At 23.5% G+C, this 14,645-nt stretch overlaps 1 protein-coding gene across 1 annotated transcript in view; it reads right to left on the minus strand.

Moving 5' to 3' along the window:
- LOC122506435 (lachesin-like) overlaps window positions 1-14,497 on the minus strand; it is a 333,080-nt gene extending 318,583 nt beyond the window's left edge. Inside the window, exon 1 of the mRNA XM_043618603.1 lies at window positions 14,225-14,497. The gene's annotated coding sequence lies outside the window, so the exon portion shown is untranslated. The remainder of the gene's footprint in view (window positions 1-14,224) is intronic.
- Between the last annotated feature and the right edge of the window lie 148 nt (window positions 14,498-14,645).

The following is a 14,645-nucleotide window of genomic DNA, read 5'->3' on the forward strand; positions in this document are numbered from 1 at the left end:
ATTTCAGTATGTAATTTCAGTTTAAATATATAAAAAGAGACTATATGGATTTTTACGAAACAAAATAACACTTGAATACAAAAAGTTCAACTTTTCTTGTTTGCCCCCAACACCGACTGCAGGTGTTCAGACACTACATTTTACTTTCCGAATCTTTTATACAACGAAAACTTATTGTAAAAGTTGATACTGTCAAATAATTGTCTACTCTATTCGATGGTAACTTATTTTTTAAATTGAAAATCTATTTCTAGACTGCTTATATATTTTCCATCCCTCTATTTCTGTCGTGTTTTGATATTTCTATCATTATTCAGCTTGCTTTGTAACACTTTCGAATACATATGCGTTCAAGTTGAAATATGTTCTCGCAGTTTTTGATTACGTGAATCACAGCATCAGCACGTGAGTGTCGACGAAAATACAGTTTCTAGTTTGTCTACCTATTCTCTTGTTCTTATCTTTTTTCTGATATATACAAAAAAAATCGTTTTCTGCATTCTCAGAAATAATTTCAAATAAAATTAATTAATCCTTATCTTTCTCTCTATTATTTAATATATGTCGAAATACATGTTGAACAATTTTTACATAACATACTGTAACATATGACGCATATATTAAGTAAATAATAGATATATATAACATACGTCACATGTTTATCCTACATTGTCAATATTTTAACTTTAACAGAAGCAATATAAATATTTAATCATGAATATTATTTTTCCACCGAAATTCAAATTTTCCAAAAATAATTTTAAAATTTGTCACACGTAGTAAAATAATCTTTTTTTCTCAAATAAAATTCGATCAAAAATTGCATCCTTTTAGAAAAAAAAATGTATACAATGTTATATTAATTTTTGTTATTATTGGAAGAAAAAAAGCTTTATAGTAATTTAAATATGAATATTTACACACCCCACCAAGAGAAAAGTGATGAAAACAACATTAAAAGTGGAAGTGAGATAGAGAAATTGATTTGGAACAGCGCCCCATTTCTGGCAAAACTATTTTCATTTGCAAGTGCTGTCAGGACCATTATGCACACGAATAGTGGCATCCGAGTCTCCGTCTGCATGGTAAACTGGACAAACCGAGCTTTAATCACAGTCCACGTTTAATGTATATCTATAGTACTAACAATATATACTATAGACTAACAGATTTAAAGTAATAAATTACGAAAGAGCATTTAATTAGTGCCTTCATCGACATTTCCAAGTTAAATGTAGATGCACTTTGTAACTATGTCATGAGTTTTTCGAAAAAAAATCCAATTAAACCGCGTGATTCTCGAAATGTCTCATTATTTAAAAATTTCCATTTTTATGGAAAAATAATTGTTTCTAATTATTTATTTGTATACACTTTTTCCAGTATCATGCAATTGGAGCATTTCACCCAGCAACTTGTATTTCGTTTTATAAAATTATATAAAATAATTCATATCATTTTGTTATGGAAACTTAATTAACATAATTACTTTTGGGAAATCTGCTTACAGATACCTTGGATCCCGCACTCTAATTTTGTGTGGAATTGGTATGAAATAAATATAATTTTAAAAAAATTAAAATATATAAATTTATAAAATGATTAATAACTGATGAGCTAGTATCCTCTTTCCAAAATAAGTAACAAGAATGTCTTCCTTTACATAATTTGCATATCTACTCTTTTCATATAAGAATTTAATATACAGACTTCATACTCAATTATTGAATTTGAAAGAAAGAAATTTTTCATATACTTTTTACAAAATTTTGATTGTCTGATAGCGTTCAGGTGGACCTGCTACTACTAAAAAATTGAAATAAAATTCTCTATTCTTTAGGATTGTGTAGAGAATTAAATTTTTTAATTAGTTTTTGGTTCCAGAGTGAATGAATAGATAGAAATTTCTTTTCAGAAGACAGAAAAAAATTATTTAATGTTGATGAGTCAACAGAAAAGTGTAAGATTTTGTTTTCAAAAAATCGCAATTTTTTCTTCAAGAAATTGCGATGAAAATGAATATTTCTAATTTCATGATTAAGTAAAGTGCGTGAATAATAAAAGTTAATGATATAAATATATATATAAATAAAGAATATAGGTATTTAATATTAATATATGAAGATTTTGTTAGTCATAAAATTATAAGATCAATAATTGTGATTCTAAATCCTAGGAATCAAAAGAGAAATGGATAAAACCGGATGATAAATAACCCCCTGAAATGATACGATACGTACACTAATATACATTCATAATTCGCAAAAATTAAATCCAGGCATCTATTATCATTATTTGTGACATTATCAATTTGCACGAGTGCGGAAAAAGTGCGCGAAATTATTAATAGCTATCGGGGGTTGGAATTGCTTTTTTTTAAATAAAATTTCAAACTTACAGAGCTTGACAATTATATACTATAATTAGAAGATTAATTAAAAGATTAATAGTAAAAATTTCCAATAATCGAAAAATCGCGTGAAAATTAATTCATATGGAATTATTAAGTTAAAGGTAGATATTTAAAATTATATTTCTTTCCTGATGATTACTAAAGTGTAAAGTGACGATTAATGTAACATTTAACATAATAAAGAGAAAGGGAGGGAGGGAGAGAGAGAGAATATAAAAAGTTTATTTCGCACTTTAAGTCTCTGTATTATTACTGCTCAAGTACAGGAAGATTGCGAACAAAGGATCTGTCAGAAGCAAAAGGCGATCACACATTCGGTCACGTTCATTCGAAAACGTGTCACGAAGAGGAAATTGAAAATGTTAACGGCGTGTAAACTTCTTGTGAGAGTAAAATGTCTTTTACCATGAAGCACATAGAAATTTTCGTAAGACATTATGAAGCATTAAATTAGGTTTAGTATCCTTTAACATATTGGGGGAAAAGGAGTATTCCGGATGGAAAACAACTTTTATTCTAAACGGTTTTTTTTTCAAAGTCTTCTTTCAAATTTTAAATAAAAAAAAGAAACAATTTTTGTATATTGCGGCATTTTTATCATATGCAAGCTTCACACTCATCTACAAAAACATACTATTTACGACTTTTTCACATTATTCCACTATTTGGGTACTTTTTAGGGTTCCGTACACCTACGGTGTATGGGCGGAACCCTATTGCTGAGACTCTTCTGTTTTTTTTATTTTCGAAAAGCACAAAAATAATGAAGCCAAATGCAATAAAAAAGGAGAAAAAATGTTCAATTTTAAAAAATTCGGATTTTTGAATTTTTGATAATTTTCGATAATTTTAGATTTTTTACCAAAGAGTCGAGACTATTAAATAAGTAAAGTATTTTCCAAAAGCACAAAAATAATGAAGCCAAAAGCGATAAAAAAGAGGAAAAAAAGTTGAATTTTAAGAAATTCGGATTTTTGAATTTTTGATAATTTTCGATAATTTTAGATTTTTTACCAAAGAGTCGAGATTATTAAATAAGTAAAGTATTTTCCAAAAGCACAAAAATAACAAACCTAAATCCCATAAAAGAGAGGAAAAAATTTTGAATTTTAAGAAATTCGGATTTTTGAATTTTTGATAATTTTCTATAATTTTAGATGTTTTACCAAAGAGTCGAGACTATTAAGTATGTAAAGTATTTTCCAAAAGCACAAAAATAATAAAGCTAAATCCGATAAAAGAGAAGAAAAAATGTTGAATTTTAAGAAAATCGGATTTTTGAATTTTTGATAATTTTTGATAATTTTAGATTTTTTACCATAGAGTCGAGACAATTTAAAAAGTAAAGTATTTTCCAAAAGCACAAAAATAATAAAGCCAAATGCAATAAAAAAGGAGAAAAAATGTTGAATTTTAAGAAATTCGGATTTTTGAATTTTTGATAATTTTCTATAATTTTAGATTTTTTACCAAAGAGTCGAGACTATTAAATAAGTAAAGTATTTTCCAAAAGAACAAAAATAATGAAGCCAAATGCAATAAAAAAGGAGAAAAAATGTTGAATTTTAAGAAATTCGGAATTTTGAATTTTTTATAATTTTCGATAATTTTAGATTTTTTACCAAAGAGTCGAGACTATTAAATAAGTAAAGTATTTTTCAAAAGCACAAAAATAATGAAGCTAAATGCAATAAAAAAGGAGAAAAAATGTTGAATTTTAAGAAATTCGGATTTTTGAATTTTTTATAATTTTCAATAATTTTAGATTTTTTACCAAAGAGTCAAGATTATTAAATAAGTAAAGTATTTTCTAAAAGCACAAAAATAACAAACCTAAATCCTATAAAAGAGAGGAAAAAATGTTGAATTTTAAAAAATTCGGATTTTTGAATTTTTGATAATTTTCGATAATGTCAGATTTTTTACCAAAGAGTCGAGACTATTAAATAAGTAAAGTATTTTCCAAAAGCACAAAAATAACAAACCTAAATTCCATAAAAGAGAGGAAAAAATGTTGAATTTTAAGAAATTCGGATTTTTGAATTTTTTATAATTTTCGATAATTTTAGATTTTTTTACCAAAGAGTCGAGATTATTAAATAAGTAAAGTATTTTCCAAAAGCACAAAAATAACAAACCTAAATCCCATAAAAGAGAGGAAAAAATGTTGAATTTTAAAAAATTCGGATTTTTGAATTTTTGATAATTTTCGATAATTTCAGATTTTTTACCAAAGATTCGAGACTATTAAATAAGTAAAGTATTTTCCAAAAGCACAAAAATAATGAAGCCAAATGCAATAAAAAAGGAGAAAAAATGTTGAATTTTAAGAAATTCGGATTTTTGAATTTTTTATAATTTTCAATAATTTTAGATTTTTTACCAAAGAGTCGAGACTATTTAATAAGTAAAGTATTTTCCAAAAGCACAAAAATAACAAACCTAAATCCTATAAAAGAGAGGAAAAAATGTTGAATTTTAAAAAATTCGGATTTTTGAATTTTTGATAATTTTCGATAATTTCAGATTTTTTACCAAAGATTCGAGACTATTAAATAAGTAAAGTATTTTCCAAAAGCACAAAAATAATGAAGCCAAATGCAATAAAAAAGGAGAAAAAATGTTGAATTTTAAGAAATTCGGATTTTTGAATTTTTTATAATTTTCGATAATTTTAGATTTTTTACCAAAGAGTCGAGACTATTTAATAAGTAAAGTATTTTCCAAAAGCACAAAAATAATGAAGCTAAATGCCATAAAAGAGAAGAAAAAATGTTGAATTTTAAGAAAATCGGATTTTTGAATTTTTGATAATTTTTGATAATTTTAGATTTTTTACCATAGAGTCGAGACAATTTAAAAAGTAAAGTATTTTCCAGAAGCACAAAAATAATAAAGCCAAATGCAATAAAAAAGGAGAAAAAATGTTAAATTTTAAGAAATTCGGATTTTTGAATTTTTGATAATTTTCTATAATTTTAGATTTTTTACCAAAGAGTCGAGACTATTAAATAAGTAAAGTATTTTCCAAAAGAACAAAAATAATGAAGCCAAATGCAATAAAAAAGGAGAAAAAATGTTGAATTTTAAGAAATTCGGAATTTTGAATTTTTTATAATTTTCGATAATTTTAGATTTTTTACCAAAGAGTCGAGACTATTAAATAAGTAAAGTATTTTTCAAAAGCACAAAAATAATAAAGCTAAATGCAATAAAAAAGGAGAAAAAATGTTGAATTTTAAGAAATTCGGATTTTTGAATTTTTTATAATTTTCAATAATTTTAGATTTTTTACCAAAGAGTCAAGATTATTAAATAAGTAAAGTATTTTCTAAAAGCACAAAAATAACAAACCTAAATCCTATAAAAGAGAGGAAAAAATGTTGAATTTTAAAAAATTCGGATTTTTCAATTTTTGATAATTTTCGATAATGTCAGATTTTTTACCAAAGAGTCGAGACTATTAAATAAGTAAAGTATTTTCCAAAAGCACAAAAATAATGAAGCCAAATGCAATAAAAAAGGAGAAAAAATGTTGAATTTTAAGAAATTCGGATTTTTGAATTTTTTATAATTTTCAATAATTTTAGATTTTTTACCAAAGATTCGAGACTATTTAATAAGTAAAGTATTTTCCAAAAGCACAAAAATAACAAACCTAAATCCTATAAAAGAGAGGAAAAAATGTTGAATTTTAAAAAATTCGGATTTTTGAATTTTTGATAATTTTCGATAATGTCAGATTTTTTACCAAAGAGTCGAGACTATTAAATAAGTAAAGTATTTTCCAAAAGCACAAAAATAACAAACCTAAATTCCATAAAAGAGAGGAAAAAATGTTGAATTTTAAGAAATTCGGATTTTTGAATTTTTTATAATTTTCGATAATTTTAGATTTTTTTACCAAAGAGTCAAGATTATTAAATAAGTAAAGTATTTTCCAAAAGCACAAAAATAACAAACCTAAATCCCATAAAAGAGAGGAAAAAATGTTGAATTTTAAAAAATTCGGATTTTTGAATTTTTGATAATTTTCGATAATTTCAGATTTTTTACCAAAGATTCGAGACTATTAAATAAGTAAAGTATTTTCCAAAAGCACAAAAATAATGAAGCCAAATGCAATAAAAAAGGAGAAAAAATGTTGAATTTTAAGAAATTCGGATTTTTGAATTTTTTATAATTTTCGATAATTTTAGATTTTTTACCAAAGAGTCGAGACTATTTAATAAGTAAAGTATTTTCCAAAAGCACAAAAATAATGAAGCTAAATGCCATAAAAGAGAAGAAAAAATGTTGAATTTTAAGAAAATCGGATTTTTGAATTTTTGATAATTTTTGATAATTTTAGATTTTTTACCATAGAGTCGAGACAATTTAAAAAGTAAAGTATTTTCCAGAAGCACAAAAATAATAAAGCCAAATGCAATAAAAAAGGAGAAAAAATGTTAAATTTTAAGAAATTCGGATTTTTGAATTTTTGATAATTTTCTATAATTTTAGATTTTTTACCAAAGAGTCGAGACTATTAAATAAGTAAAGTATTTTCCAAAAGAACAAAAATAATGAAGCCAAATGCAATAAAAAAGGAGAAAAAATGTTGAATTTTAAGAAATTCGGAATTTTGAATTTTTTATAATTTTCGATAATTTTAGATTTTTTACCAAAGAGTCGAGACTATTAAATAAGTAAAGTATTTTTCAAAAGCACAAAAATAATAAAGCTAAATGCAATAAAAAAGGAGAAAAAATGTTGAATTTTAAGAAATTCGGATTTTTGAATTTTTTATAATTTTCAATAATTTTAGATTTTTTACCAAAGAGTCAAGATTATTAAATAAGTAAAGTATTTTCTAAAAGCACAAAAATAACAAACCTAAATCCTATAAAAGAGAAGAAAAAATGTTGAATTTTAAGAAAATCGGATTTTTGAATTTTTGATAATTTTTGATAATTTTAGATTTTTTACCATAGAGTCGAGACAATTTAAAAAGTAAAGTATTTTCCAGAAGCACAAAAATAATAAAGCCAAATGCAATAAAAAAGGAGAAAAAATGTTAAATTTTAAGAAATTCGGATTTTTGAATTTTTGATAATTTTCTATAATTTTAGATTTTTTACCAAAGAGTCGAGACTATTAAATAAGTAAAGTATTTTCCAAAAGAACAAAAATAATGAAGCCAAATGCAATAAAAAAGGAGAAAAAATGTTGAATTTTAAGAAATTCGGAATTTTGAATTTTTTATAATTTTCGATAATTTTAGATTTTTTACCAAAGAGTCGAGACTATTAAATAAGTAAAGTATTTTTCAAAAGCACAAAAATAATAAAGCTAAATGCAATAAAAAAGGAGAAAAAATGTTGAATTTTAAGAAATTCGGATTTTTGAATTTTTTATAATTTTCAATAATTTTAGATTTTTTACCAAAGAGTCAAGATTATTAAATAAGTAAAGTATTTTCTAAAAGCACAAAAATAACAAACCTAAATCCTATAAAAGAGAGGAAAAAAATGTTGAATTTTAAAAAATTCGGATTTTTGAATTTTTGATAATTTTCGATAATGTCAGATTTTTTACCAAAGAGTCGAGACTATTAAATAAGTAAAGTATTTTCTAAAAGCACAAAAATAACAAACCTAAATTCCATAAAAGAGAGGAAAAAATGTTGAATTTTAAGAAATTCGGATTTTTGAATTTTTTATAATTTTCGATAATTTTAGATTTTTTTACCAAAGAGTCGAGATTATTAAATAAGTAAAGTATTTTCCAAAAGCACAAAAATAACAAACCTAAATCCCATAAAAGAGAGGAAAAAATGTTGAATTTTAAAAAATTCGGATTTTTGAATTTTTGATAATTTTCGATAATTTCAGATTTTTTACCAAAGATTCGAGACTATTAAATAAGTAAAGTATTTTCCAAAAGCACAAAAATAATGAAGCCAAATGCAATAAAAAAGGAGAAAAAATGTTGAATTTTAAGAAATTCGGATTTTTGAATTTTTTATAATTTTCAATAATTTTAGATTTTTTACCAAAGAGTCGAGACTATTTAATAAGTAAAGTATTTTCCAAAAGCACAAAAATAATGAAGCCAAATGCAATAAAAAAGGAGAAAAAATGTTGAATTTTAAGAAATTCGGATTTTTGAATTTTTTATAATTTTCGATAATTTTAGATTTTTTACCAAAGAGTCGAGACTATTTAATAAGTAAAGTATTTTCCAAAAGCACAAAAATAATGAAGCTAAATGCCATAAAAGAGAGAAAAAAATGATGAATTTTAAGAAATTCGGATTTTTGAATTTTTTATAATTTTCAATAATTTTAGATTTTTTACCAAAGAGTCGAGACTATTAAATAAGTAAAGTATTTTCCAAAAGCACAAAAATAATGAATCTAAATCCCATAAAAGAGAGGAAAAAATGTTGAATTTTAAAAAATTCGGATTTTTGAATTTTTGATAATTTTCGATAATTTCAGATTTTTTACCAAAGATTCGAGACTATTAAATAAGTAAAGTATTTTCCAAAAGCACAAAAATAATGAAGCCAAATGCAATAAAAAAGGAGAAAAAATGTTGAATTTTAAGAAATTCGGATTTTTGAATTTTTTATAATTTTCGATAATTTTAGATTTTTTACCAAAGAGTCGAGACTATTTAATAAGTAAAGTATTTTCCAAAAGCACAAAAATAATGAAGCTAAATGCCATAAAAGAGAAGAAAAAATGTTGAATTTTAAAAAAATCGGATTTTTGAATTTTTGATAATTTTTGATAATTTTAGATTTTTTACCATAGAGTCGAGACAATTTAAAAAGTAAAGTATTTTCCAGAAGCACAAAAATAATAAAGCCAAATGCAATAAAAAAGGAGAAAAAATGTTAAATTTTAAGAAATTCGGATTTTTGAATTTTTGATAATTTTCTATAATTTTAGATTTTTTACCAAAGAGTCGAGACTATTAAATAAGTAAAGTATTTTCCAAAAGAACAAAAATAATGAAGCCAAATGCAATAAAAAAGGAGAAAAAATGTTGAATTTTAAGAAATTCGGAATTTTGAATTTTTTATAATTTTCGATAATTTTAGATTTTTTACCAAAGAGTCGAGACTATTAAATAAGTAAAGTATTTTTCAAAAGCACAAAAATAATAAAGCTAAATGCAATAAAAAAGGAGAAAAAATGTTGAATTTTAAGAAATTCGGATTTTTGAATTTTTTATAATTTTCAATAATTTTAGATTTTTTACCAAAGAGTCAAGATTATTAAATAAGTAAAGTATTTTCTAAAAGCACAAAAATAACAAACCTAAATCCTATAAAAGAGAGGAAAAAATGTTGAATTTTAAAAAATTCGGATTTTTGAATTTTTGATAATTTTCGATAATGTCAGATTTTTTACCAAAGAGTCGAGACTATTAAATAAGTAAAGTATTTTCCAAAAGCACAAAAATAATGAAGCCAAATGCAATAAAAAAGGAGAAAAAATGTTGAATTTTAAGAAATTCGGATTTTTGAATTTTTTATAATTTTCAATAATTTTAGATTTTTTACCAAAGATTCGAGACTATTTAATAAGTAAAGTATTTTCCAAAAGCACAAAAATAACAAACCTAAATCCTATAAAAGAGAGGAAAAAATGTTGAATTTTAAAAAATTCGGATTTTTGAATTTTTGATAATTTTCGATAATGTCAGATTTTTTACCAAAGAGTCGAGACTATTAAATAAGTAAAGTATTTTCCAAAAGCACAAAAATAACAAACCTAAATTCCATAAAAGAGAGGAAAAAATGTTGAATTTTAAGAAATTCGGATTTTTGAATTTTTTATAATTTTCGATAATTTTAGATTTTTTTACCAAAGAGTCAAGATTATTAAATAAGTAAAGTATTTTCCAAAAGCACAAAAATAACAAACCTAAATCCCATAAAAGAGAGGAAAAAATGTTGAATTTTAAAAAATTCGGATTTTTGAATTTTTGATAATTTTCGATAATTTCAGATTTTTTACCAAAGATTCGAGACTATTAAATAAGTAAAGTATTTTCCAAAAGCACAAAAATAATGAAGCCAAATGCAATAAAAAAGGAGAAAAAATGTTGAATTTTAAGAAATTCGGATTTTTGAATTTTTTATAATTTTCGATAATTTTAGATTTTTTACCAAAGAGTCGAGACTATTTAATAAGTAAAGTATTTTCCAAAAGCACAAAAATAATGAAGCTAAATGCCATAAAAGAGAAGAAAAAATGTTGAATTTTAAGAAAATCGGATTTTTGAATTTTTGATAATTTTTGATAATTTTAGATTTTTTACCATAGAGTCGAGACAATTTAAAAAGTAAAGTATTTTCCAGAAGCACAAAAATAATAAAGCCAAATGCAATAAAAAAGGAGAAAAAATGTTAAATTTTAAGAAATTCGGATTTTTGAATTTTTGATAATTTTCTATAATTTTAGATTTTTTACCAAAGAGTCGAGACTATTAAATAAGTAAAGTATTTTCCAAAAGAACAAAAATAATGAAGCCAAATGCAATAAAAAAGGAGAAAAAATGTTGAATTTTAAGAAATTCGGAATTTTGAATTTTTTATAATTTTCGATAATTTTAGATTTTTTACCAAAGAGTCGAGACTATTAAATAAGTAAAGTATTTTTCAAAAGCACAAAAATAATAAAGCTAAATGCAATAAAAAAGGAGAAAAAATGTTGAATTTTAAGAAATTCGGATTTTTGAATTTTTTATAATTTTCAATAATTTTAGATTTTTTACCAAAGAGTCAAGATTATTAAATAAGTAAAGTATTTTCTAAAAGCACAAAAATAACAAACCTAAATCCTATAAAAGAGAGGAAAAAATGTTGAATTTTAAAAAATTCGGATTTTTGAATTTTTGATAATTTTCGATAATGTCAGATTTTTTACCAAAGAGTCGAGACTATTAAATAAGTAAAGTATTTTCCAAAAGCACAAAAATAATGAAGCCAAATGCAATAAAAAAGGAGAAAAAATGTTGAATTTTAAGAAATTCGGATTTTTGAATTTTTTATAATTTTCAATAATTTTAGATTTTTTACCAAAGATTCGAGACTATTTAATAAGTAAAGTATTTTCCAAAAGCACAAAAATAACAAACCTAAATCCTATAAAAGAGAGGAAAAAATGTTGAATTTTAAAAAATTCGGATTTTTGAATTTTTGATAATTTTCGATAATGTCAGATTTTTTACCAAAGAGTCGAGACTATTAAATAAGTAAAGTATTTTCCAAAAGCACAAAAATAACAAACCTAAATTCCATAAAAGAGAGGAAAAAATGTTGAATTTTAAGAAATTCGGATTTTTGAATTTTTTATAATTTTCGATAATTTTAGATTTTTTTACCAAAGAGTCAAGATTATTAAATAAGTAAAGTATTTTCCAAAAGCACAAAAATAACAAACCTAAATCCCATAAAAGAGAGGAAAAAATGTTGAATTTTAAAAAATTCGGATTTTTGAATTTTTGATAATTTTCGATAATTTCAGATTTTTTACCAAAGATTCGAGACTATTAAATAAGTAAAGTATTTTCCAAAAGCACAAAAATAATGAAGCCAAATGCAATAAAAAAGGAGAAAAAATGTTGAATTTTAAGAAATTCGGATTTTTGAATTTTTTATAATTTTCGATAATTTTAGATTTTTTACCAAAGAGTCGAGACTATTTAATAAGTAAAGTATTTTCCAAAAGCACAAAAATAATGAAGCTAAATGCCATAAAAGAGAAGAAAAAATGTTGAATTTTAAGAAAATCGGATTTTTGAATTTTTGATAATTTTTGATAATTTTAGATTTTTTACCATAGAGTCGAGACAATTTAAAAAGTAAAGTATTTTCCAGAAGCACAAAAATAATAAAGCCAAATGCAATAAAAAAGGAGAAAAAATGTTAAATTTTAAGAAATTCGGATTTTTGAATTTTTGATAATTTTCTATAATTTTAGATTTTTTACCAAAGAGTCGAGACTATTAAATAAGTAAAGTATTTTCCAAAAGAACAAAAATAATGAAGCCAAATGCAATAAAAAAGGAGAAAAAATGTTGAATTTTAAGAAATTCGGAATTTTGAATTTTTTATAATTTTCGATAATTTTAGATTTTTTACCAAAGAGTCGAGACTATTAAATAAGTAAAGTATTTTTCAAAAGCACAAAAATAATAAAGCTAAATGCAATAAAAAAGGAGAAAAAATGTTGAATTTTAAGAAATTCGGATTTTTGAATTTTTTATAATTTTCAATAATTTTAGATTTTTTACCAAAGAGTCGAGACTATTTAATAAGTAAAGTATTTTCCAAAAGCACAAAAATAATGAAGCCAAATGCAATAAAAAAGGAGAAAAAATGTTGAATTTTAAGAAATTCGGATTTTTGAATTTTTTATAATTTTCGATAATTTTAGATTTTTTACCAAAGAGTCGAGACTATTTAATAAGTAAAGTATTTTCCAAAAGCACAAAAATAATGAAGCTAAATGCCATAAAAGAGAGAAAAAAATGATGAATTTTAAGAAATTCGGATTTTTGAATTTTTTATAATTTTCAATAATTTTAGATTTTTTACCAAAGAGTCGAGACTATTAAATAAGTAAAGTATTTTCCAAAAGCACAAAAATAATGAATCTAAATGTTATAAAACAGAAGAAAAAATATTAAATTTTAAGAAATTCGCGGTTATTCGAATTTTTGATAATTCTTAATAATTTTTTATTTTTAGGGTTCCGTACACCTACGGCGGTGTAATATGTACTAGAAATCAAAAAACTATTCTCAAAAATTATAATCAAATTCTTTAAAATGATTCTATAAATCTCAAAAAAATATTCGAAATTCAATTATTTTCAATATCTACTATTTTCACAAAATTTCGCAAAATAATTCAATTATTTATGAAAAATTAATAAAATTCATCCAAAATTCAATTATTTTCATAAATAAAAAATTTCCACAGAAATTCAATTATTTAAATGGATTTTTATAAAATTCGCCATAAGAATTCAATTATTTTTAAAAGTACATAATAAATTTCTTCTTGGGAATTCAATTATTTAATAAAATTCTAATAAAATCGTTCGCAAGAATTGAAGTATTGTCACAAATAATAAAATGCTTTTTAGGAATTCAATTATTTTCAAAAAAATTTAATAAATTTCCACAGATTAATTAACCTTAATGTTATATTTATTTATATTATTATATTCATTATTCCTATTGTTTCTATTCGGGGTTACTGATTACGATTCGGGCATTAGTTTTTAAAAATTCAAAATGGAGGATCCAATATGGCGGATGAATTTTAAAATATTGAACGAATTCACAAGAAATTAGTTACTTGGGGGTTTTCGGGGTCGCTGATTACGATTCTGATGTCAGATTTTCGAAATCCAATATGGCTGACTGTTTTTTAAAAAAGCAATCGAAATTTCTTGAAATTACCTACTCGGGAGTTTTCGATGTCGCTAATTACTAATATGGTGTCAAAATCATGATAAAAAATTTTGAAACCAACGAACAAAAAATTTAAAACTCTAGATTTCTTTTAAATTCATCCTACTTATCAGGTCAGCCATTTTAAATTAAATCAAAAATAAATTCTATGTAGTTGTTCCTTAAAAGGCTCATATTAGCCTTAGGAACTTTATTCTCAAAATAAAAAAATAAATAGCACATTTTTCAATTGTTAAATCATTTTGTAAATACCGAATCATTGCATCAGAAAAATTCGATTATCATAAAGAAAAATAATAAACTAAAATTATTGAATGAAATAAAAACTTACCACTTACTTGAAGCACTATTATTCCTCCAAACTTCTCCTTCTTTTCACTTTTCTTCTCCCTCTCCTCGATACTTATAAAAAGTCCCGAGTGCAAAATTGTCACTTCAATGATTTCCGTCATTTTCAACCGTTTCTTTTTTCTTTATAAATAATAATAAAAAACGAAGCTTGAAGGGGTAGGGGGCACACATCACACATTCCAAGTTTCTTCCACGTATCCTTTAAAAAAAATAATTTTTAAATTGTATTTTTTTCTTCTCTAATAATCATTATAAAGTACAATTACACATAAACAAAAATAAAAACATAAATATAAAAAATATTTCCGCACGGAATTTCGAGCGTAATATTTTTCAAACACAAAACCAAAACAGTAAAAATTCTAAAGTCACATTTATGTGTGACAAGTAGAAGATTTGAA

The sequence above is a fragment of the Leptopilina heterotoma genome, unplaced genomic scaffold (genome assembly GCF_015476425.1).
Source record: "Leptopilina heterotoma isolate Lh14 unplaced genomic scaffold, ASM1547642v1 Lhet_42, whole genome shotgun sequence".
Lineage (NCBI taxonomy): Eukaryota > Metazoa > Arthropoda > Insecta > Hymenoptera > Figitidae > Leptopilina > Leptopilina heterotoma.